Source organism: Sarcophilus harrisii, chromosome X, assembly GCF_902635505.1.
Source record: "Sarcophilus harrisii chromosome X, mSarHar1.11, whole genome shotgun sequence".
NCBI lineage: Eukaryota > Metazoa > Chordata > Mammalia > Dasyuromorphia > Dasyuridae > Sarcophilus > Sarcophilus harrisii.
The window spans coordinates 54,561,183-54,580,298 of record NC_045432.1 but is presented as its reverse complement, the minus strand read 5'-3'; the positions used below and the strand labels follow the sequence as shown (position 1 = coordinate 54,580,298).

The 19,116-nt window shown below is 44.7% G+C and overlaps 2 long non-coding RNA genes across 2 annotated transcripts; one reads left to right on the top strand and one right to left on the bottom strand.

Moving 5' to 3' along the window:
• Positions 1-1,940: 1,940 nt before the first annotated feature.
• Positions 1,941-3,097, bottom strand: LOC116420312. The gene is made up of 3 exons (XR_004230606.1): positions 2,891-3,097; positions 2,576-2,649; positions 1,941-2,012 (listed from the first exon to the last, which is right to left on the bottom strand). It is a non-coding gene; the product is annotated as an uncharacterized LOC116420312 (long non-coding RNA).
• A 1-nt stretch (position 3,098) lies between these two features.
• On the top strand, positions 3,099-7,645 carry LOC116420311. The gene is made up of 5 exons (XR_004230605.1): positions 3,099-3,395; positions 3,755-3,820; positions 4,162-4,379; positions 4,619-4,695; positions 6,022-7,645. It is a non-coding gene; the product is annotated as an uncharacterized LOC116420311 (long non-coding RNA).
• Positions 7,646-19,116: the final 11,471 nt, after the last annotated feature.

Here is a 19,116-nt window from a genome sequence, read left to right as displayed (position 1 = left end):
AGAGGGAGAGAGAGAAATGAGACAGAAAGAGGAGAGAAAGAAAGAGAGGGTGGGGAGAGGTGGTAGAGAGAAATAGAAAAGCGAGAATTGAGGGGCAAGAAAAAAGTAAGAAAGAAAAGAAGGGAGACAAAGAAGAGGGAGGGACAGGTAAAGAGAAAGAAATGGGAAAGAGGAAAGAGACACAGAAAAAAGACAGTAGGTGGGCAGTGGGGCTGCAGGGGTCCTCAAACTAGGCCCGCGGGCTAGATGCGGCAGCTGAGGATGATTATCCCCCTCCCCCGGGGTTAGGAAGTTTCTTTATTTAAAGGCCCACAAAACAAAGTTTTTGTTTTTACTAGAGTCCGGCCCTCCAACAGTCTGAGGGACGGTGAACTGGCCCCCTGTTGAAAAAGTTTGAGGACCCCTGGGCTAGAGAGAAGGAGAGAGTGGAGAAGGGAGAAGCAGAGAAATAGTAAGGAAAAGAGGGAGGGAAAGAAAGAAAGAGGGGAGAGAGAGAAACCAGAGAGAATGAGGAGAGAAAGAAAAGAAGAGAGGGAAAGAAACCCAAAGAGAAAGAGAGTGAGGAGAAGGAATAGACAGAAGGAAAAAGGTGAGAAGTGAGAGGTGGCAAAAAAAGGAGAGAATAAGGCAGAGGAGTGAGAGAAAGAGGAAGCAGAATGTGGGAAAGAAAAAAAAGTACAGAAAAAAAGGAGGGAAAAACACAGAGATGGAGAGAGAAACAGTGAAAGATGGAAGATGGGAGAGTAAGGATAGAAAGACAAATAGGAGAATAGAGAGGCAGAGGAAGGGTGAGTAAGAAAAGGAGAGAGAGAGAGAGAGAGAGAGAGAGAGAGAGAAGAAAAAGAAAGACAGAAAGAGGGAGAGAGAGAAAGAAAGAAAGAGGGTGGGAAGTAAGGATAGAGAGAAAGACAAATAGAAGAATGGAAAGGAAGAGGAATGGTGAGTAAGAGGGATTGAGAAAGAAAGAAGAGGAAAGAGAGAGAGGGGGAGGAGATAGGAGAAAGGGGAGAATGGAGAGGTAGAGAAATATGGAGAAAGGAAGAGAAGGAAGGAGAAAAAGAGGGGAGAGGACGGTAAAGAGAGAGAAAAGAAAGGAGAGAAAACAGAGAGAAAAAGAAAGACAGAATGTGTGCAGGAGGGCTAGAGAGGAGAGAGCATAGAATGGAGAGGCAGAGAAATAGAAAATAAGGAAGAAAAGGAGGGAGAGAGAGGTAAAGAGAGAAAGAACAGAGAAAGAGGAGGAAAAAAACAGAAAAAGATAGGTGGGCAGGATGGCTAGAGAAAAGGGGAGAGGAGATAGAGTACAAGTAGAGAAATAGTAAGGAAGAGAGGGAGTGAAAGAGAGGAGAGAGAAAGCAGAGAGAATGAAGAAAGATAAGAAGAGAGGGAGAGAAAGGGAGAGGGGGGAGGAGGGGTAGAGAGAAGGAAAGAGAGGTGAATGGAGAGATAGAGAAATAGAGAGGAAGGAAGGGGGGAAGCCCTTGGGTGGTAGTGTAGTGCTGGGCTTGAAAACAACTTTCTGAGTTCAAACCCAGCCTCAAGTGGTAGCTTTGTGACCACGGTCAAGTCACTTCATCCTCTTTGTCTCAGCTTCTTCATCTGTAAAATGATCTGTAGAAAGAAATGGCAAACCCCTGCAGGACCTTTGCCCAGGAAACCCCATTTAGGCCCGAAACAGTTCTACTCAATGGAAACAACTGAACAATAACCAAAAAATTAGTCGGGGGAGACAGGCAGGCTCCATAGGTAGTATAGATAGATGCTAGTGTGATAGAGATGGGAACAGAGATAGAGAGATTGGAAGGAGGCAGGCTAGGCAGGCAGGTAGATGCTTGCTGCTGCTAAAATTCTAAGGTAGGAGTTGGTTTCCCCCATAATATGAGTTCTGGAATGAAGGTGGTTACATTGGGTGGGGTGGGGGTGGGGACCAGGCAGGAAGGCCACGGTGGGTGAGCTCACCTTTTCAGCAAGTTCACGATGTCTTGCGCTGTCTCCGGTCTCCACTTCTCTCGCTGCAAGAAGGGAGAATGGCATAAAACAAGTTAGGAAGTAGCTTTGGAGATCTGAATTTTGGTTTGTCTTAGTTGGGATGGGAGGACGGGGGCCCCTGGATCCCCTCCCCTGCCGCAAAGAAACTGGCGAGTATCTTTCCATGAAGATTGCTAGTCTTTGGTTTTAGAAAAGTCCCAGCATTGGAAATTGATTTTTAATACACATGGTCAGACTCAAATAAACAGTGACTGAGAGAGCAGCCTGCCATCATGGGAAAAGGGCTTTTTTCATCTCTGAACTGTATATTCTAGATTATCTCCAAGTCCCCTTAGAGCTCCCAGAGACCCTGTTCTGCTTCTTGGGGGAACAATCCACTAGGGCTAAGCTATCCTAATGAATGAGTACAAAGTCACCTCTTCTAATACATGTAGCAGGCAGGTACCCACCTATCCCGACATCTCGCTATACTTCCACGGACCTAAACTCTGTTCCCTGGTTTTGGAATCCCAGCCTCTTGCCCAGATCCCAGTTAGTGACATAACCATGGCTAGAAAACCCAGCCTCCCCGATTGCCAGACATCACCTGTGTGTGCTGAAGGCCGTACACAGTCAGCGTTCACAGAGAGAATTATTAGGAATCATAATCTCTACTCCCAGCTGTTTAAAATAAAATGAAATTGTAAGGGAGGACCATGAAACCATAAGGAATCACCAATGAAGAGGTCCAGTGAAGGCCCCTGCACACCCAGTAGAAGGAAACCCTCGGGCCCCAAAAATGGCACACACTGACCAAGCCAATGGCCTTGCCAGTGCCCACATTCTGGCCTGCTCCTTCCCAGTCATTCCCCATTCCGTTTTAAATCCTTCCTGTTTCTTGGGAGCCCTGAAAATGGCTTACCTGAAGAGCCAGCAGCAGGAGGAGGTCTCCGTGACTCCCCACTCCTCGCTACTGAGCAAGTAGTGGTGACAGTTCTCTAAAGAGAACCCAGAATGTTAGGGTTCTGGGAACCTTGGAAACCACTGTTGACCTCTTCTGTTCCCCCCCCACCCTACCCCCACCCCTTACTGTTTCCTAGAGACGAAACCAGAGGGCAGAAACAAACATTGACCCCAAAGTTCCAAAGCGAGGCAGGGGTCGAGCTGGTGCTCTAACCAGGCCTTATGATGCCGACTAAGCCCTGTGGCACACCGTCCTCGCTGCTGTTCCTTGGAGGTGGAGTTTAGGTCTCTGATCAGGAATACAGTGTCACAAACTAAGGGCTCCATGGTTTTCTTCTCCATGTTACCGGTGAAGAAACTGAGGCCCCGAAAGTCATTTGGTTAAATAGTTATAGAGGTGACTTTTCAACAAGTAACACCGAGGACTTGAAGCCATCCCTCTCTGCGCTGCATGACAGATACAGGTACTCAGTTTGGGTAGAAGGGCTGTGGTAACAAGTCAGATGATGGGCCTAGTGGTTTGTGGGGCAAATAAAACTCTTCAGTACTAGAGGTGAAGGCAGAGCATACCCCAAGGCTGAAATCCTTTCTGTGTTCCGCTCAGAGAAGGGGAAAACCCAGAAGGCCCGAGTCCAAAGCCTATCTCTGACCCCCTCTGTTTGTGTGATTCTGAGCCCATCATTCTCTGGTGCTTTAGGCAACTCTCTAAGACTTAGTTGCAAAAGAGCTACCTCCCAGCACGGGTGGAGGGATTTTTACACCGAGGAAATCACAGGTTGGGCAAAATAAACAGAAACAATGTCAAACGTATGCTCTTTACCAGGTGACCCTCACACAACCTGAACCAATAAAATGGGCAATTCCACAGAAGAGTGAAGCCTTCTTCCAGGTAGAGCCCTCAAAAAGTATACAATCAGGTACCCGACAGGCAACTGATTAAGCATTTCCATGGAGCTAACACACCTCTACAGAAAAGCAGAGTCCTGCCTATTCGGCCTTAACCATTTCACACAGCGCCAAAACTGCTTTTTACTAGTCATGTGACCTTGGGCTGGCCCACTTGACCTCTTTAGGTCTCAGTTTCTTCTTTTGTTAAAAGAGGGTATCGACTTCCCATGGCCTAGCCTTCTCTCCCACCCTTCCCTGGCTGTACTATTCCCAGTTTTGCCCTCCCCCCCCCCCCCCCAGCCCAGCTCTATGCTTTTACTCATTTAATCATTCTTTCCATAGAATAGAGGCCCTGAGCTCCTTCTTCATGCCAGGTAATGAGACCGGGTGCTAGACTAGGTCCTTCGGCCAAGGAACCGACAATCTACTGGGGTCAAGGGGGTGACGTACACCTGTACACAGAGAAGCGAACAAGCACGAGACAGGAAGAAAATACTAGCAGTGAGGAGAACCAGAGGTGTCACGTGAGCTGAACCTAGAAGGAAGATAGAAACTCATAGGTAAAGGTCCCAGGTGGGAGGGGGGATAAAACATCCCATATGAGAACCACCAGTGGGTCAATTTGGCTAGAATGGCGTGAACCTCATGCCAGGAATGGATCTTTCCCCTCTTGGCAGAGTAACTGCCAAAATCTCTCCCTTCTTTCAAAAGCCCAGCTCAGGTTCTACCTCCATGTGAAGCCTTCCCTGACCCCCCCCCCAAAAAATTAGTCGCCTTCTCCTCAGATTTCTCCCAACAGGTCTGCTGCGTTCAGATTGGACACTTCATCAGAGCCTGTGTGTGTTGTGTGACCTTTTGTCTTCTATTCAGGACCTAGTAGGTATTTCATAAATATGGATGGTGGCACAGCTCCAGCTCCGTTCCCCAGTTGAGGTGGGGCTGTGGGAAAAGCCACCTACTGTCTGTGCACAAATGGGGGGCGGGGGGAGTCCAGACCCGTTGGGTGCCAGGTACCGAAGCCTATGATACAGACTTGCTTGGCCGTTGTCGGCCAGCCCCTAAAGCTCTTGGAGCCCCTGGCAGCTCCTTGAGGTCTTAAGGTGCGGCCTGGCTGCCCATCTGTGTCTGTAAAAGGAGCTGTTGTTCAATTGTGCCCGTTTGTCACCCCATGGGGTCTTCTGGGCAAGAGTGGTTTGCTGAAGTGGTTTGCCATTTCCTTCTCCCGTGGACTAAGGGAAATAGGTTAAAAGTGGCTTGCCCTGGATCACCAGGCCACATTTGAACTCAAGCCTTCCTGATTCCGGGCCCAGCTCTATTCCACTGAGGCACCTAGCTGCCTCTAAGAGATGGGGTTCCCTAACACAAATGAAATTACACATTGGGAAGCAAAATAATGCCCAGCGTGAGATAGATCATGGCCAATATATGCAGTGAGCTGTGGTGGCTGCGAAAGCCTGGCCCTTCAAAAAAAAACTGGTAGATGGGATCCCGCTATTTAGTAGTTGATTGAAAGCAGCTGAGCTTGTGAAGGTGTTTCTCTTATTGTAAATACACACCCCCCCACCCCCACTCCCGTGGGGCTGACTTTGTGAGAGAGACCTTGGGGCCTTGAGAGCAAGATGGGCTGCTAAATGAAGGAGCCTGTTCGGAAAATGCCCAGGGAACCCCAGAAATCCAGCCGGGTCTGCGAGGAGGGAGGTGAGCCTGCTCTGATAGTGGGAATGAAGGGGAAAAAGTGGCGCGGTTTGGGACCCAGGCCTTGATTCTGAATCCCAGCACCTCTACTGAGCTGTGTCCAAGCCCCCAGCAGGGGGGCTCGACCTCCCGAGCGGGCCTCGGGTCCCCTCCTCTTTGGCCTCTGTGGCCAAGCGACTCGGTGGCCTCCCGAGTCCCTTCCGGCTCTGTTGCCCTGACCCTGGGAAAGGCTCGGGGCAGAGTATCAAAAAGAAGAGCCCAGGGGACAAAAATAGGGTATGGACTAGTCCCTGCTGTGGATAAATGGGCCCAGGCCCAGAGGAGGAGCACCGACCCGGGAAAAGCAAGGGCAGGGCAGCTGGGAGGGAGGGGGTGAGGCAGTTTAGCACACTGGAAGGAGGGACTGGGTGGGATAAGATGGGGGACAACCAGCAGAGCCCCCTTCCAGGTTGGTGGAGATCGCGTGTGGAGGCAGAAAGGACCCCACTCGCTGCCTTCACCCCCCAGGGCGGAGAGGCGCTGCTTGGCTTTGGAAGCCCTGACTTTGGGAGCCACCTCTCCCGGGCTGAGAGATTGTTGCCCGCAGCTCCACGGGAAGGGCCTGAAGGACCCTGGGCGGCGGAGCAAGGCCGGGCGTCTGAAGCGCCCTGAAATTCGAATGGAGAGGTCCTCGGGAGGGAGTTCTAAATGAGGGTGCTGAAAACGGTGATGGCGCTCAATAAAAGCTTTGACAACTGATGGCTACTGGGGGGAAGGGGAGGAGCGGCGGCTGCTGGAAGACATTGCTCCGGCGTGCTTGGGCCCCGAGGAGGGCATTCTCGGGAGCTAGAATCCTGCCCCGGAGGATCCGCGCCCCACGGCTGGCCAACGGAGTCTCTGAGAGTCCTCGTGCTCAACCTCCCTCCCCCCCCCCCCCCAGCTCTGAAGGCAAGCTTTCGTGCCCCTTACGATCAATTCCCGTCCTATTAAGTCCGGTCAAAGAATGAATGAACAAACTTCCTAGTGTGGAGACGGGACATCCCCCGGAGCTCAGGCAAGTGGCTTGGGGTCATTATGAACCAAGTCCGAAGTTCAAAGCCCCGGATTTAGCGACTCAAACAATTGGCATGGGAGGGTCGGGAGTGCGGAAGGCCCCGAGCTGGGCCCCAAAGTAGCTGAACAAGAGAATTTACCCAGAATGGGGGTGCCCTCTTCAGAGAACTCTGAACCCAAAACCCTCGGAGAAAATATTTAATTTAGCATTTTCCCCCCGGATAGATTGGAGGAAAGTGATCTCTTTGGTAATGGGAAATGAGAAGAGAAAGCTGGCACTTCCTAGCATGGGCTAGAGCCATTTCTGGCGTTGGGGGAAGAGGCATATTTTGAACCGAGTTTGTTTTTATTTCAAAGAATATCATTCCACAGAATTTGAAAATTAGCGTGAAGACTGGTCTGTCCCTCCCGCTGCCCTCCCCCCATGGAGCAGATTTGAAAATGAGAAACGAGAGCCTTTGCTCCGTAACTGCTGACCAAGTCAGTTCCTCCGGCTAGCTGGACTACCTGCTCCGAGAGCCGGGTTTTGCAAAGGTGCAGAAGTTCCTATCATTGATACGAACTTAGGTAAAACGGGGAAGATTTTCCAGTAGGCTCCCAATTATAAAATGGGCTGAGCTTTCCTGGAGAAGTCATGTAGTAGACTAAATGGAGGATTGTGGTAAGGAAAGCATAGTCCCTTCCTCGCAGCCTGCTCCCCCCCCGCCCCCCAGACTAGTACTTTCCAATTGATTCCCAAATTGCAAAGAGTATAGAGAGGCAGAGGGCCTCGAGTGCCAACTCTTTCTTGCTCCGCCTGTGACTGGAAGGAAACCATCGCCCCTCTCAGCCTGAGTTTGATTGGACAAATGAGGTGTCGGGAGCAGCGGCCACCTGACCACGTGTTCCCTGGGGCGGGGCCGAAGCAGATTGGAACTTCTGGGGGGAATAGTGAAAGTCAATCTCGGCACGATTCACATGGAGGCATATGTGGCCCCCGGGGGCCCCTGGACATGGATCAGTGCCAAGGGTTTCTATTTCATTTGGGTACCTCTGATCTCCGGGATCTTCAAGCTCCCTGCAAACTCTTGGATTCTGAGATCTCTATCCTCTCCTCCCCGCCCCCGCCGCCTTTGCCTCCTAAAACTTTGTCTCTCATAAACTGACACTAGCACACACTCACACTCTGTTTCCTGTTCTCTCCCCCTTTGTGTCGTCTCTGTCTCTCTCTCCTCCCCCCCCCAATGCGTCATCTCTGTCTCTCTCCCTCCTTCTCCCCCCCCACCCCGCGCGTCATCTCTGTCTCCATACCCCCGCCTCGTATTGTCTGTCTCCATCTCTCTCCCCTTTTTCCTCCTCCCCTTCATTCTCTCTCCCTCCTTCTCACTCTCTCACACACTCTTCTCCCTATCCTTCCTCGACTCCCTCCCTTTGGTTTCATACTCTCTCCCTCCCTCTTTCTCTCCCTCTCCCTCACACTCCCTCCTTCCTTGTCTCCTTCCCTCCTCACTCCTCTCCCTCCTTCCTTCTCTTGTTCTCCTTTTCTCCCTCCCTTCTCACTCCATCACGCTCTTACTCACTCTCCCTCTTCTCTCTCTCCCTTCCTTCTCTCCCTCCTTTTCTCCTTCCCTCCTCTCACTCCCACTCCCCCTTTCTCACTCACTCTCACACTCTCGTCATTCTCCCTCCTTTGCTCCTTCTCTCCTGTCTGTCCCTTCTTTCACTCTTTCACTCTCTTACTCTTTCTCCTCTCTCCCTTCACCTTACCTCCTCCTTCCCTCTCCTCTTTCTCCTCTCCTCTCCTCCCTCTTCTTCTCCTCTTCCCCTCCTCCCTTCCCTTCTCTCCTCCTCCTCCCCACCCCTTCCTTCTCTCTTCCTCTCCTCCCTCTCCTCCTATCGCTTTCTCTCACACTTCTACTCTTTCTCTCACTCTCCCTCCTCCTTATGCTTCTCTGTTCTCTGTCTCTTTCTCTCCTCCTTCCTCCTCTCCTCCTTCTCCTCTTCTTTTCTCTCACACTCTCTTACTCAATCTTTCTCCTTTCCCTCCCTCTTCTCCCACCTTCCTTCTCTCCCTTCCTCTTCTCTCTCTCTCCTTGTGCTTCTGCTTCTCCTCCCTCCTTCTCTCCCTCCCTTCTTTAACTCTCACACTCTCTTATTCATCTTTTCTTTCCCTCCTTCTCCACTCTTTTCCCTCCCTTTCTCTCACTTCTCTCCTCCTCTTCTTCTCTCCTCTTCACTCTCCTCACTCTTTCCATCCTCTGCACTCTCCTCCTTATCTTCTCCTTCCTCCCTCTTCTCTCCTTCCTCTCTTCCTTTCTCACCTTTCTCTCCTTCCTCCTCTTCCTTCTTCCTCCCTCTTCCTCCTCACCTCTCTCTTTCCCCTCTCTCTCTCCCTCTCCTCTCCATCCCTTCTTTCACCCTCTCACTTCTCTTTCATTCTCCCTCCTCTCCTCCCTTCTTCTCCCTCCCTCTCACTCTCTCTTACTTTCTCCCTCTCCTCTCCTTCTCTTCTCTCCCTCTCTTCTCTCCTTCTTTTCTCTCTCTTGCCTCCTGTCTCTCCTCTCTCCCTGCCTCTCCCTCCCTTCTCTCCTCTACTCACATTTCTTACTTTTCTCCTCCTCTCCCTCCTCCCCCTCTCCTCCTCCTTCTCCTCTCCTCCTCCTTCTCTCATCCCTTCTTTCCACTTTTAACTCTCCTCCCCCTCTCTCCTTCTCCTTCCTTCTCCTCCTCTCACCTTTTCTTACTCTTCTCTCCTTTCACTCTCTTCTTCTCACTCCTTCCTCCCTCTCCCTCACTCTATTCTTCTCTCCCTCCTCCTTTCTCCTCTGCTCTTTTCTCCTCTTCCTCATCTCCCCTCCTTCCTCTCGTCTCTCCTTGCTCTCCCACCACTCTCTCTCTCTCTCTCCTTCTCCTCCCTTCTCCTTCACTCTCATTCTTTTCTCCCTTCACTTCTCTCCTCTCTCCTTCCCTTCTTCCTTCCCTCTTCTCTCTCTCCTCATACCACTCCCTCCTCCCTTCTTCTCCCTCTTCTCTCCTTCTTTCTTTCTCCTCTCTCTCCTCTTCTCCTCTCTCCTCCCTTCTTCCCCTCCTTCTCTCCTCCTCCTCTCACTCCCTCTCTCCCTCTCCTCCCTTCTCCCTCCCTTCTTCACTCTCTCACACTTTTACTTTTACTCACTCTGTCTCCCTCCTCCCTTCTCTCCCTCCCTCCTTTCTCACTCACCCTCCTTCCTCTCCATCCCTTCTTTCACTCTCACAATCTCTTATTCTTTCTCCTTTTCTCCCTCCTCTCCTTCCTTTCTTTCACTCTCTCATTTTTTCTCCCTCACTTCTCCTTTTCTTCTTCCTCCTCCTCTCCCTCCTTTCACTCTCATCTCTTTCCCTCCCTCTCTTGTCCCTCCTCCCTCTTTCTCTTCTCTCCACTCACTCCCTCCCTCTCACTCTCCCTCTTTCTCCCTCTCCTTCCTTCCTTTGCCTCCTCTCCCTCTCTCCTTCTCTCCATCCCTTCTTTCAAACTCTCTCGCTCTCCCCCCTCTCTCCTCTCCTTCCTTCTCCCTCCCTTCTTCACTCTCTCACTCTTTTACTTTTACTCACTCTCCCTCCCTCCTTCTCTATGCTTCTCTCCCTCCCTCCTTGTCTCCCTCTCTTTCTCTCACTCTCCTCCTCCTCTCCATCTCTCTCTCCTTGTCTCCTCCTCTCTCCCCTCTGCCTCCTCCCTCCTCTCCCTCTCCTCTCCCTCTTTCTCTCCTTCCTCTCCCTTCTTCTCCTTCTCTTCTCCTCCTCTCCTCTCTCTCACCCTTCTCTCTCACTCTCCTTTCTCACTCTCCCTCCTTCTCATTCTACTCTCTCCCTCTCTCTTCTCCATCCCTTCTTTCAAACTCTCTTGCTCTCCCCCTTCCTCCTCCTCTCCTCCTTCTTCACTCTTCTCCTTTTACTTTCTCCTCCTCTGTCTCCCTCCTCCCTTCTCTCCCTCCCTCCTTCTCACTCACTCCTCCCTCTCCCATCCTTCTTTCACCTCAAATCTCTTCTTCTTTCTCCTTTCTTCCCTCCTTCTTTCTTCACCTCTCTTTTATTCTCCCTCACGCTCCACCTCTCCTCTTGTTCTCTTACCTCCCATCCTTGCTCCTCTCTGTCACATGTTCCTCCTAACACTGTCTTCCTCCTTTCTCACTCACTCTCACTCACTCCCTCTTCTCACTCTCCTTCTTCCTCTCCCTCTCCTTCCTTCTCTCCCTCTCTCCTCCTCTCCATCCCTTCTTTCAAACTCTCTTGCTCTCCTTTCTTCTTCTCCTTCCTCTCCTCCGCTCTCATCTCCCTGTTTCCTCCCTCTCTTCACTTCCTCTTGTCCCTCTTTTCCTCTCTCTCACATTCTATATTCATTATCTCGCTAGCCTCACTTTTGCTCTGCTCTCTCTCATGTACAATCTTTCTTACAGTCTAAATTATCTATTAAACTTACCTGCTCCCCTAGTGAACAGTCTCGGGGAATTGTTCTTCCTAGTCTCACTCTCCCTCTCAACCTCTGTAACCTCATATTGTTAATCACTAACCGAGCTTAGTCCTCCCTCACATAAATACTCTTATACCTCCTAAAGGAACTAACCACACTCCTCTGTTTCTTTCCCTGGTCTCCTCCTCTTCTCACCCTTAATTCACTTGGGTTCACTTTTTTCCCTCCTTTAACCTTTTCCACCCTTCTCCCTCTTCTCGCCATCTCTAGTCATCCTGATCTGTATCTTCCCACTGGTCCCAGAGGCTCTGGAAGGGAAAGTGAGGCAGGGGACCTCGCCCAGCCCTCCCTCAATCAAATCCAATTCAGTTGGATGTCGCAGCCTCACCTTTCTGACGTCCCGGGCCTCTTTGAGAATGTAGGACAAATGACAGGCGACGGCTCCAAATAAAAATTTAGTGTGAAGCTGAGAGAGAAATACTTTCTAGTGGAGAAAGCATCCTATCGGGAAGTTGGGAGATTTGAGTTTTCTAGTCTTTGACTTTCTACTCACTAGCCATATGCTTTTCAATTACTTCAGTATTTTAAAGTAATAAACCTAGAGAGTTAGATTACATGTCAAATATTGTATTGAATTCGGATTACTACTTTTTAAGAGGAACATTGACAAACTTCAGAGAATCTAGAGAAGAGGCTCAAAACTACCTGATGAGATGCGCTACATGGAGGCTATTTTAGCTTAAGGAAGAATAAGGGGACATGTAATGCCTATCAAAGTACTGGAAGGGCAAACATAAAAAGCATAAGGAAGAATTTCCTAATGACGAGCTGATTCAAAATGGAAGGAAATCACGGACTCTAGAGATAGCAGAGACCTTAAAGCTCATTCACTCTAACCATCTTAGCTGAGATTAGGAACCAGACTTACAGATGATCTGTCCAAGGTCATACTAAAAGTAAATAAGTGTTGACATTCGAACCCAGATCATTTATTTGTCCTCATGTCATCTTCACTCCAGCCTAGTCACTATTCCCCATATGTATGCTCCAACATTTAGTCTTCACATCACCGTTTTACACGGGCTGGCTCCCTGTATGGAATTCTCTAGTTTATCACCTCTTCCCTGTAAAATCTCTACTTTCTTTTAAGAGACAGATGCTACCTCCTAAGGAGGTCTTATTTGCTTTTCTCAGTTATTGGTGCCTACTCCTCCTAAATTTAATTGTAATATTTTGTATTAAAATGTATCTCTTGTTCTCTGTGTAGTCTGCTCATTTGTTCTTGATCTCTTGTCCGTTTCTTTTTTTAAAAAAATTTAATCATTTTTTTATACCTCTGCCTCCCTGAACCACCTCCACCACCTATTGAGAAAACAAGAAATATTATATAATCCATTATATGTAGAATCACACAGAAATATATTTCTGCATTAGTGTTAGTTTCTGCCTAATTTCTGCCAGACTACTTTCAAGTTTTCCCCGCATTTTTTGTCAAATATTGACTTCTTGCCCCAATAGCTTGGATCTTTGGGTTTATCATATACTAAATTACTATGGTCATTTATTTCTGTATATTGTGTACCTGAAGTCTTTTGATCAAGCATTTCATGTCTTTGCCAGTATCAAAGTGTTTTGATAATTACTGCTTTTGGGGGCAGTTAGGTGGCACAGTGAATAGAGCACCAGCCCTGAAGTCAGGAGGACCTGAATTCAAATCTGGTCTCAGACACTTCACACTGTGTGATCCTGAGCAAGTCACTAAATCCCAGTTGCCTCAGGAAAAAAAAAAAAAAAAAAAAAAAAAAAAAGATAATTACTGCTTTGTCCTATAGTTTGAGATCTGCTCTTGCTGGACCTTCTTTCTTTTTCCCCATTGATATTCTTGACCTTTTTTTCTGCAGATGAATTTTATTTTTTTCCCCTAGTTCCATAAAACTTTGATAGTTTGGTATGGCACTTGAATAAGTAAATTAATTTAGGTAGTGTTAAAATTTTAATTTTTATTAGTTTAGCCTATTTATGAACAATTACTATTTCTCTAGATGTTTAGATTTTTAAAAATTATATAGACAGCTGCTAAGTGGATAGAGGAATGGGCTTATAGTCAGGATGTCCTGAATTCAAATTCAGCTTCAGACACTGTGACCCCAGGCAAGTCACTTAATTTTCTTTACCTCAGTTTCTGTAAAATGCGCTGAAGAAAGAAGTGGCAAACCACTCTAGTGGTTCCAACTCCAAGTGTAGCCATGAAGATTCAAACACAACTGAAATTATCGAACAACAAAAAATTTAGATTTGTCTTCATGGGTGTGAAAAACGTTTCGTAATTGTGTTCGTATAGGTCCTGGATTTTTCTTGGCACGTAGACTGAACTATTTATAGTGTCCACAGTCATTTCAAATGGAATCTGTCTTCCTTCTGGGTTTTGTTGGTAATGTGTAGAAATGATGATGATTTATATGGACATATCCTGCTAACCCCTGCTAAAGTTGTTAATAGTTTTGACTAGTTTTTCAGTTGATTCTCTTGGGTTCTCTAAATATAAGAAAAGAGCGCTAATTTTCTTTCCTTGTTGTCTATTATTCCTTCAATTTCTATAATCTTGTCTTATTGCCATATTAGCATTTGTAGTACAATACTGAATAATAATACATCTTTGCTTCTTGCTTGGTTTTAGATAGATGTTACTTATTTTAAGAAAAAGTTTTATTTATTCCAGTGCTTTCTAGCTATATTATCAAAAGCTTTTTCTTCATTTATTAATATAATCATAATGATTTTTGTTGTTTTAGCATTGCTATAATATTTATAATTTTTCGTATAGTGAATGAAGCCTGAATTCCTGGTATAAATTGCACTGAGTAGTAGTGTTTACTATCCCCTTCAACTCATTTGACAGATGAGGAAACTGAGGTAAACAGAGCTAAGCAACTTGCCCAAGGTCATACAGCTAGTAAGTGTCTGATGTCATATTTGAACTTAGAAAGATGAATCATCTTGTTTTCGGGTCTGACATTATCCGTTGTACCACCTAGCTACCTTGACGCCTTCATTATCTGTTTTTAAAAGCAGTTTATTGAGTATTGTCATTGTTTGTTTGTTTGTTTGGTGTTTGATAGAATTCACTTCTAAATCTACCCAGCTCTGGGTTTTTTCTTTTCTTAGCTCATTTACAGCTTGTTGAATTTCTTTTTCTAAGATAGAACTATTTAAATATTCTATTTCCTCTTCTGTTAATCTGAGAAATTTATGTTTTTGTAGTATTCATCCGTTTTATTTAGATTATCAGTTTCATTGGCACAACATTGGTCAGTTCCCAATAATTGTTTTAATTTCATTTTCGTTGGTTGTATATTCACCCTTTTCATTTTCATGCTGGTAATTTGTATATCTTAAATTTAATTTAAATTTACATTTAAATTAATTAAATAATGATTTTTAAAATTAAACAATGATTTGTTTAATTGGTTTCTCATAAAACCAGCTCCTGGTTTTATTTATTAGTTCAATTTTTTTAACTTTCATTTTTAGTAATCTTTCTTTTGATGTTCAAGATTTTTAATTTGGTATTTAATTGGGGGGGTTTAATTGTTCTTTTTCCAGTTGTTGTTTTTTTTAATTGCATGCCTGATTGGTTGATGTGAGCATTTTCAGATATAAATTTTTTCCTAAGTATCCTGGGTACAGTTCACAAATTTTGGCATTTTTGTCTCATTGTTAGGTCATTATTTTTAATTAAATTATTGATGAGTTTTTTGGTTTATTCTTTGACCCATTGATTCTTTAGAATTAAATTCTTTAGTTTCCAATTACTTTTTAATCTGTGCTTGCAAGGACCTTTTTCAAATGTAGTTTTTATTGCATTATAGTCAGAAAAGGGTATATTGAATATTTGTTTCTCTGTGTTATGTTTGTGAAGTTTTTATGCCAGTACCTGGTCAGGTTTTGTGAAAGTGTCATACACAGTTGAGAAAAGATTATATTCATCTCCTTAATTTTTCTTCCTTTTATCATTGGATTTACATCTGAGAGAAGTAAACTGAGCCCCTCTTACTAGTATAGTTTTACTATTTCCTCCCATAAATTAATTAGCTTTCCTTCAAGAATTGGGATGTGATGCCATTTGGTATTTGTATGTTTAGTACTGATACTGGTAGTACTGATATTTAGTACTGCTCAGTAGACTGTGGTATCTTTCAGCAAAATGTGATTTCCCTGATAATCTGTTTTACTTTGTCTGAGATGATTGCTTCCTCTGCCTATTTAGCTTCAGATGAAGCATAATATATTCTGCTCCAGCCCCTTAAGTCTGTAGGTCTTTGTTTCAAATGCCTCTTGTATATCAGTTAGATTTTGGTTTTCATCCCATTTCCATTTCCTAGGTGAGTTCATTCCTGTCACATTCATATCCTTTTTTTCCCTTAACCTATTCCCTCTGCAAAAACCTGTTTCGTTTCTGACCGCTACCTTTTTAATCTGCCTTCCTTCTTATCTTCCCTTTTCTCTGCCTACTTCCCCATTGGAAAAGATGAATTTCTATACCCAACTGTCTATCTTTTTCCCCTTTTAGTTCAGTTGAGAATGAGGTTCAAGCATTGCCTTTCTCCTCTCCACCCTTCTTTCTGCCTTCTCCGAGTTCATTCCTTTTTCTCATGCTTCTATCCTTCTTTTAAAATTATCCCAATGTAATAGACTCACATCCATGGCCCATATCAAAGTAGACGCCTAACTGCCTTAATGATGGTAGAATTCTTAGGGGTTACATGTATCATCTTCCCATGTGGGAATGTTAAGAGTCCTATGTGTGTCCTCCCTCATTTTTTACTTTTTTATGTTTATTTTAAGTTTGAAGTTTGAATATCATTCAGCCCTTGTCTTTTCATTAGGCCTGCTTGAAAGCTCTCTCTTCCTTATCTCGGTTTGTCTTTCTCAATTATACTTTTCTCTCTACTCTTTAAATCGTTAACTCGTTCTGTTTATCTGTATTTCCCTCTAAGTCCCTCTTTGTATCACTATAACACTCTTTGTATGTAGCTGTGTATCGTGTTACCATATCATAGTAATAATAAAAATAGTTGGCATTTGCGTAGCACATATTATATGCCAAATGCTTTTACAGATATGATCTCATTTCATACTCCCAACAATCCTAGGAGAAAGGAGCTATTATTATCCCCATTTTACAGATTAGGTCACAGATGCAAGCGGAAGTTAAATATCTCGGCCTGAGTTCATGATGGGTCTGTCTTTATGCATCCCTCTAGAGTAATAATAAACAGTGAACTAATCTAATAGTATTTATATAGTGCCAACTATGTGCCAAGCACTATTCTAAGTACTTTACAACTATTATTTCATCATTTTATTCTCATAACCCTGCTGAGGTAGTTGCTATTATTATTCCCATCCTAGAGATGAGGAAACTGAAGGAAAGAGAAGTGAAATGACTTGCCCAGAATCACATGGGTAGGATGTATCTAGGTTCACATTTGCACTCATGTCTTCCTCAGTGTAGATCCAGGGCTCTATCCATTGTGCAACCTAGCTATCCCCAGAGTATCTCAGTGTCTGTTTATCCTTCCATGTGTCTAGCTCCCATCTTTCTTGCATTCTATGTATAATACGTGTGTATATTATATGTACAGGAAGAGAGAGATCTGTATCACTTCCTGGCCTCTTGAAGCTGAGGTTAAGTATAGCTATAGATACATCTCATCTGTCTCTGTATGTCTATACCTACATACCTCTATTTCTGTCTCTTTGCATCGCTCTAAAAAGATCTATTCTTATGTATCCCTTTTCGCTTTCTATATCTACCTTTAGCCATCTCTCTGTGTGTATCTAACTTTATTGATAATATGGCTTTTTGGCCTATCTGAGCTAATATCAAGTATAAGAACCAATCAACAACCTCTGAACCCCTCATAAAATGGGAGGGGTGAATTTGCTGCTGCTGGTTACAGCAGTAGACATTGGGCAGGTGACTCATGGGGCCAGGTTATTTGTTTCCTTGGACATTTCCTCGGTGATATGATGAGAAACACAATTAAGCATAACTCCTGAACACCAGATTGCCAATATTTGCTAACATTTGGTTCTACCGAGGGCAAGTTTAGCCATAATGAGGGCATGGGTAACATGCAGTTCCATTTGTAGCTAGCCTCCTATTTTTGTCTATAATAAAATCCAAGGTGAGTGAGTTGAGGGTAGCCCGTAGTATTTTAACCATGTATTTAACCAGTAAATTTAACCATTTAACCATGATGATAGCACCTTGGTTCCAAAAGGAGCAGAGTAAGGTTAAAAAACAAAAAAGCTTTTCAGCGTTTTATAAACATCAGCTACTTGAAATACTAGATAAAGTATATTTTGTCACTTTGATGGCCTCAGCCTCTACTTTTTTGTGAGGCGAGCCTCCTTTACGTGACTTGAAAACTTAGCATTTTATCCACAGTGTCAAGTTGAACTGTGTCCCTTTGAATATAAAGTTAGGTGCGTCTCTAGGGGAAAAGCATCATCATTGGTAATGGGCACCAAATAAAACATTCTCTCCTAGATCCTTTGTAATTGCAACCTCCACCTGAGCAGGACTAGCCCTATGCCACGATGCCATTCTAAGTTCATATGAAGGTAATAAGAGGCCAACCAAATTCAGAAAAATTTTTCTGAAACTGGAGAAGACACTTGGACCAGTTCTTATTTTAGGCCATAATCATTGACTTCAATGTGTCTTTGAGAATAGATACTTTGCTTTCAAATTGGCCGGATCTGGCAAAACAATAACATGTCAAATTAGGGTGCCGGCATCTTGCCTAGGACAGTTTATATAGTAATTCAGCCACAGGGGTTTTGAGACTTTGAGAACTGGAGCAATGAGTCTTGTTTTCCAGATTAAGAAGCAGGAAGTATGACATCCTTTTAAAAAATTCAATGTTACTGGGGCAGCTAGGTGGCGCAGTGGATAGAGCACCAGCCCTGAAGTGAGGAGGACCCGAGTTCAACTTAACACTTCCTAGCTGTGTGATCCTGGGCAAGTCACTAAACCCCAAGTGCCCCAGCACACACGCAAAAAAAAATCAATGTTATTTTATTTTCAGTATCAGATTCTCTCCCAACCCCACCCAGATTGAGAAAGCAAGAAAAATAAAACCTGTACAAATATGTATAATCATGCAAAACAAATTCCTATATTAGCCATATCCAAAAAAATGCTTCAATCTGTACCCTACATCTATTGGTTCTCTATCTGGAGGGTGGAGAGGTTATTTCATCATGAGTCCTTTGAAACGGTGAGTCATTTTCTTGATCAAAGTTACTAAGTCTTTCACATTGATTATCTTGACAATAGTGCTGTTAACTCTGTTCTCCTGATTCTGCTCACTCCACATCAATTCATATAAGTAAGTTTTCACTGATTTCTTAGAAACCGGGACCCTTCATAATTTAGTATAACACATACACTAAAATTTGTTCAGCTATTCCCCAACTGAGGGGCATCCCCTCAATTTTCAATTCGACTTCAGTCACCACAAAAAAGCTATTTTTGTACACATGGGTTTTTTCCCTCCTTGGGTTATAGCCCTACTAAGAGGTAATGCTGAGTTGAGGGGCATGCACAGTTTAATAGTTTTGTGGGCAGAGTTCCAAATTGTTTTCTGGAATAGATGAGCCAGTTCACAGCTCTACCAACAATTCATTGGTTAATTTCTAATCACATAATTTATAGCCCTTCCAGCACTTGTCATTTTTATTTTTTATCCTATTAGCCTGCTAGATGTGAGGTGGTACCCTAGAGTTGTTTTAATTTGTGTTTTTCTAGTTATTAGTAATTTAAAACATTTCATTTATTTATTTTGAAATTTAATTTTATGTTCAGTTCCAAATTCTCTCTTTCCCTGCATGTCCACCTCCACTCATTGAAAAGACAAGAAATACAATATTCCTTTCACATATGAGGTTATGCATGTTTGGAGGAGGAGGGAGAAGAAAAGTGGGGGGGAAGCTTCATTTTACACTCTTAGTCTATCAGTTTTCTATCTGGAGGTGGATAACTTTTTACATCATGAGTCCTTTGGAATAGCTGTGAATCATTATATTGATCAGCATTACTAACTCGTTCACAGTTGATTATCATTACAATACTG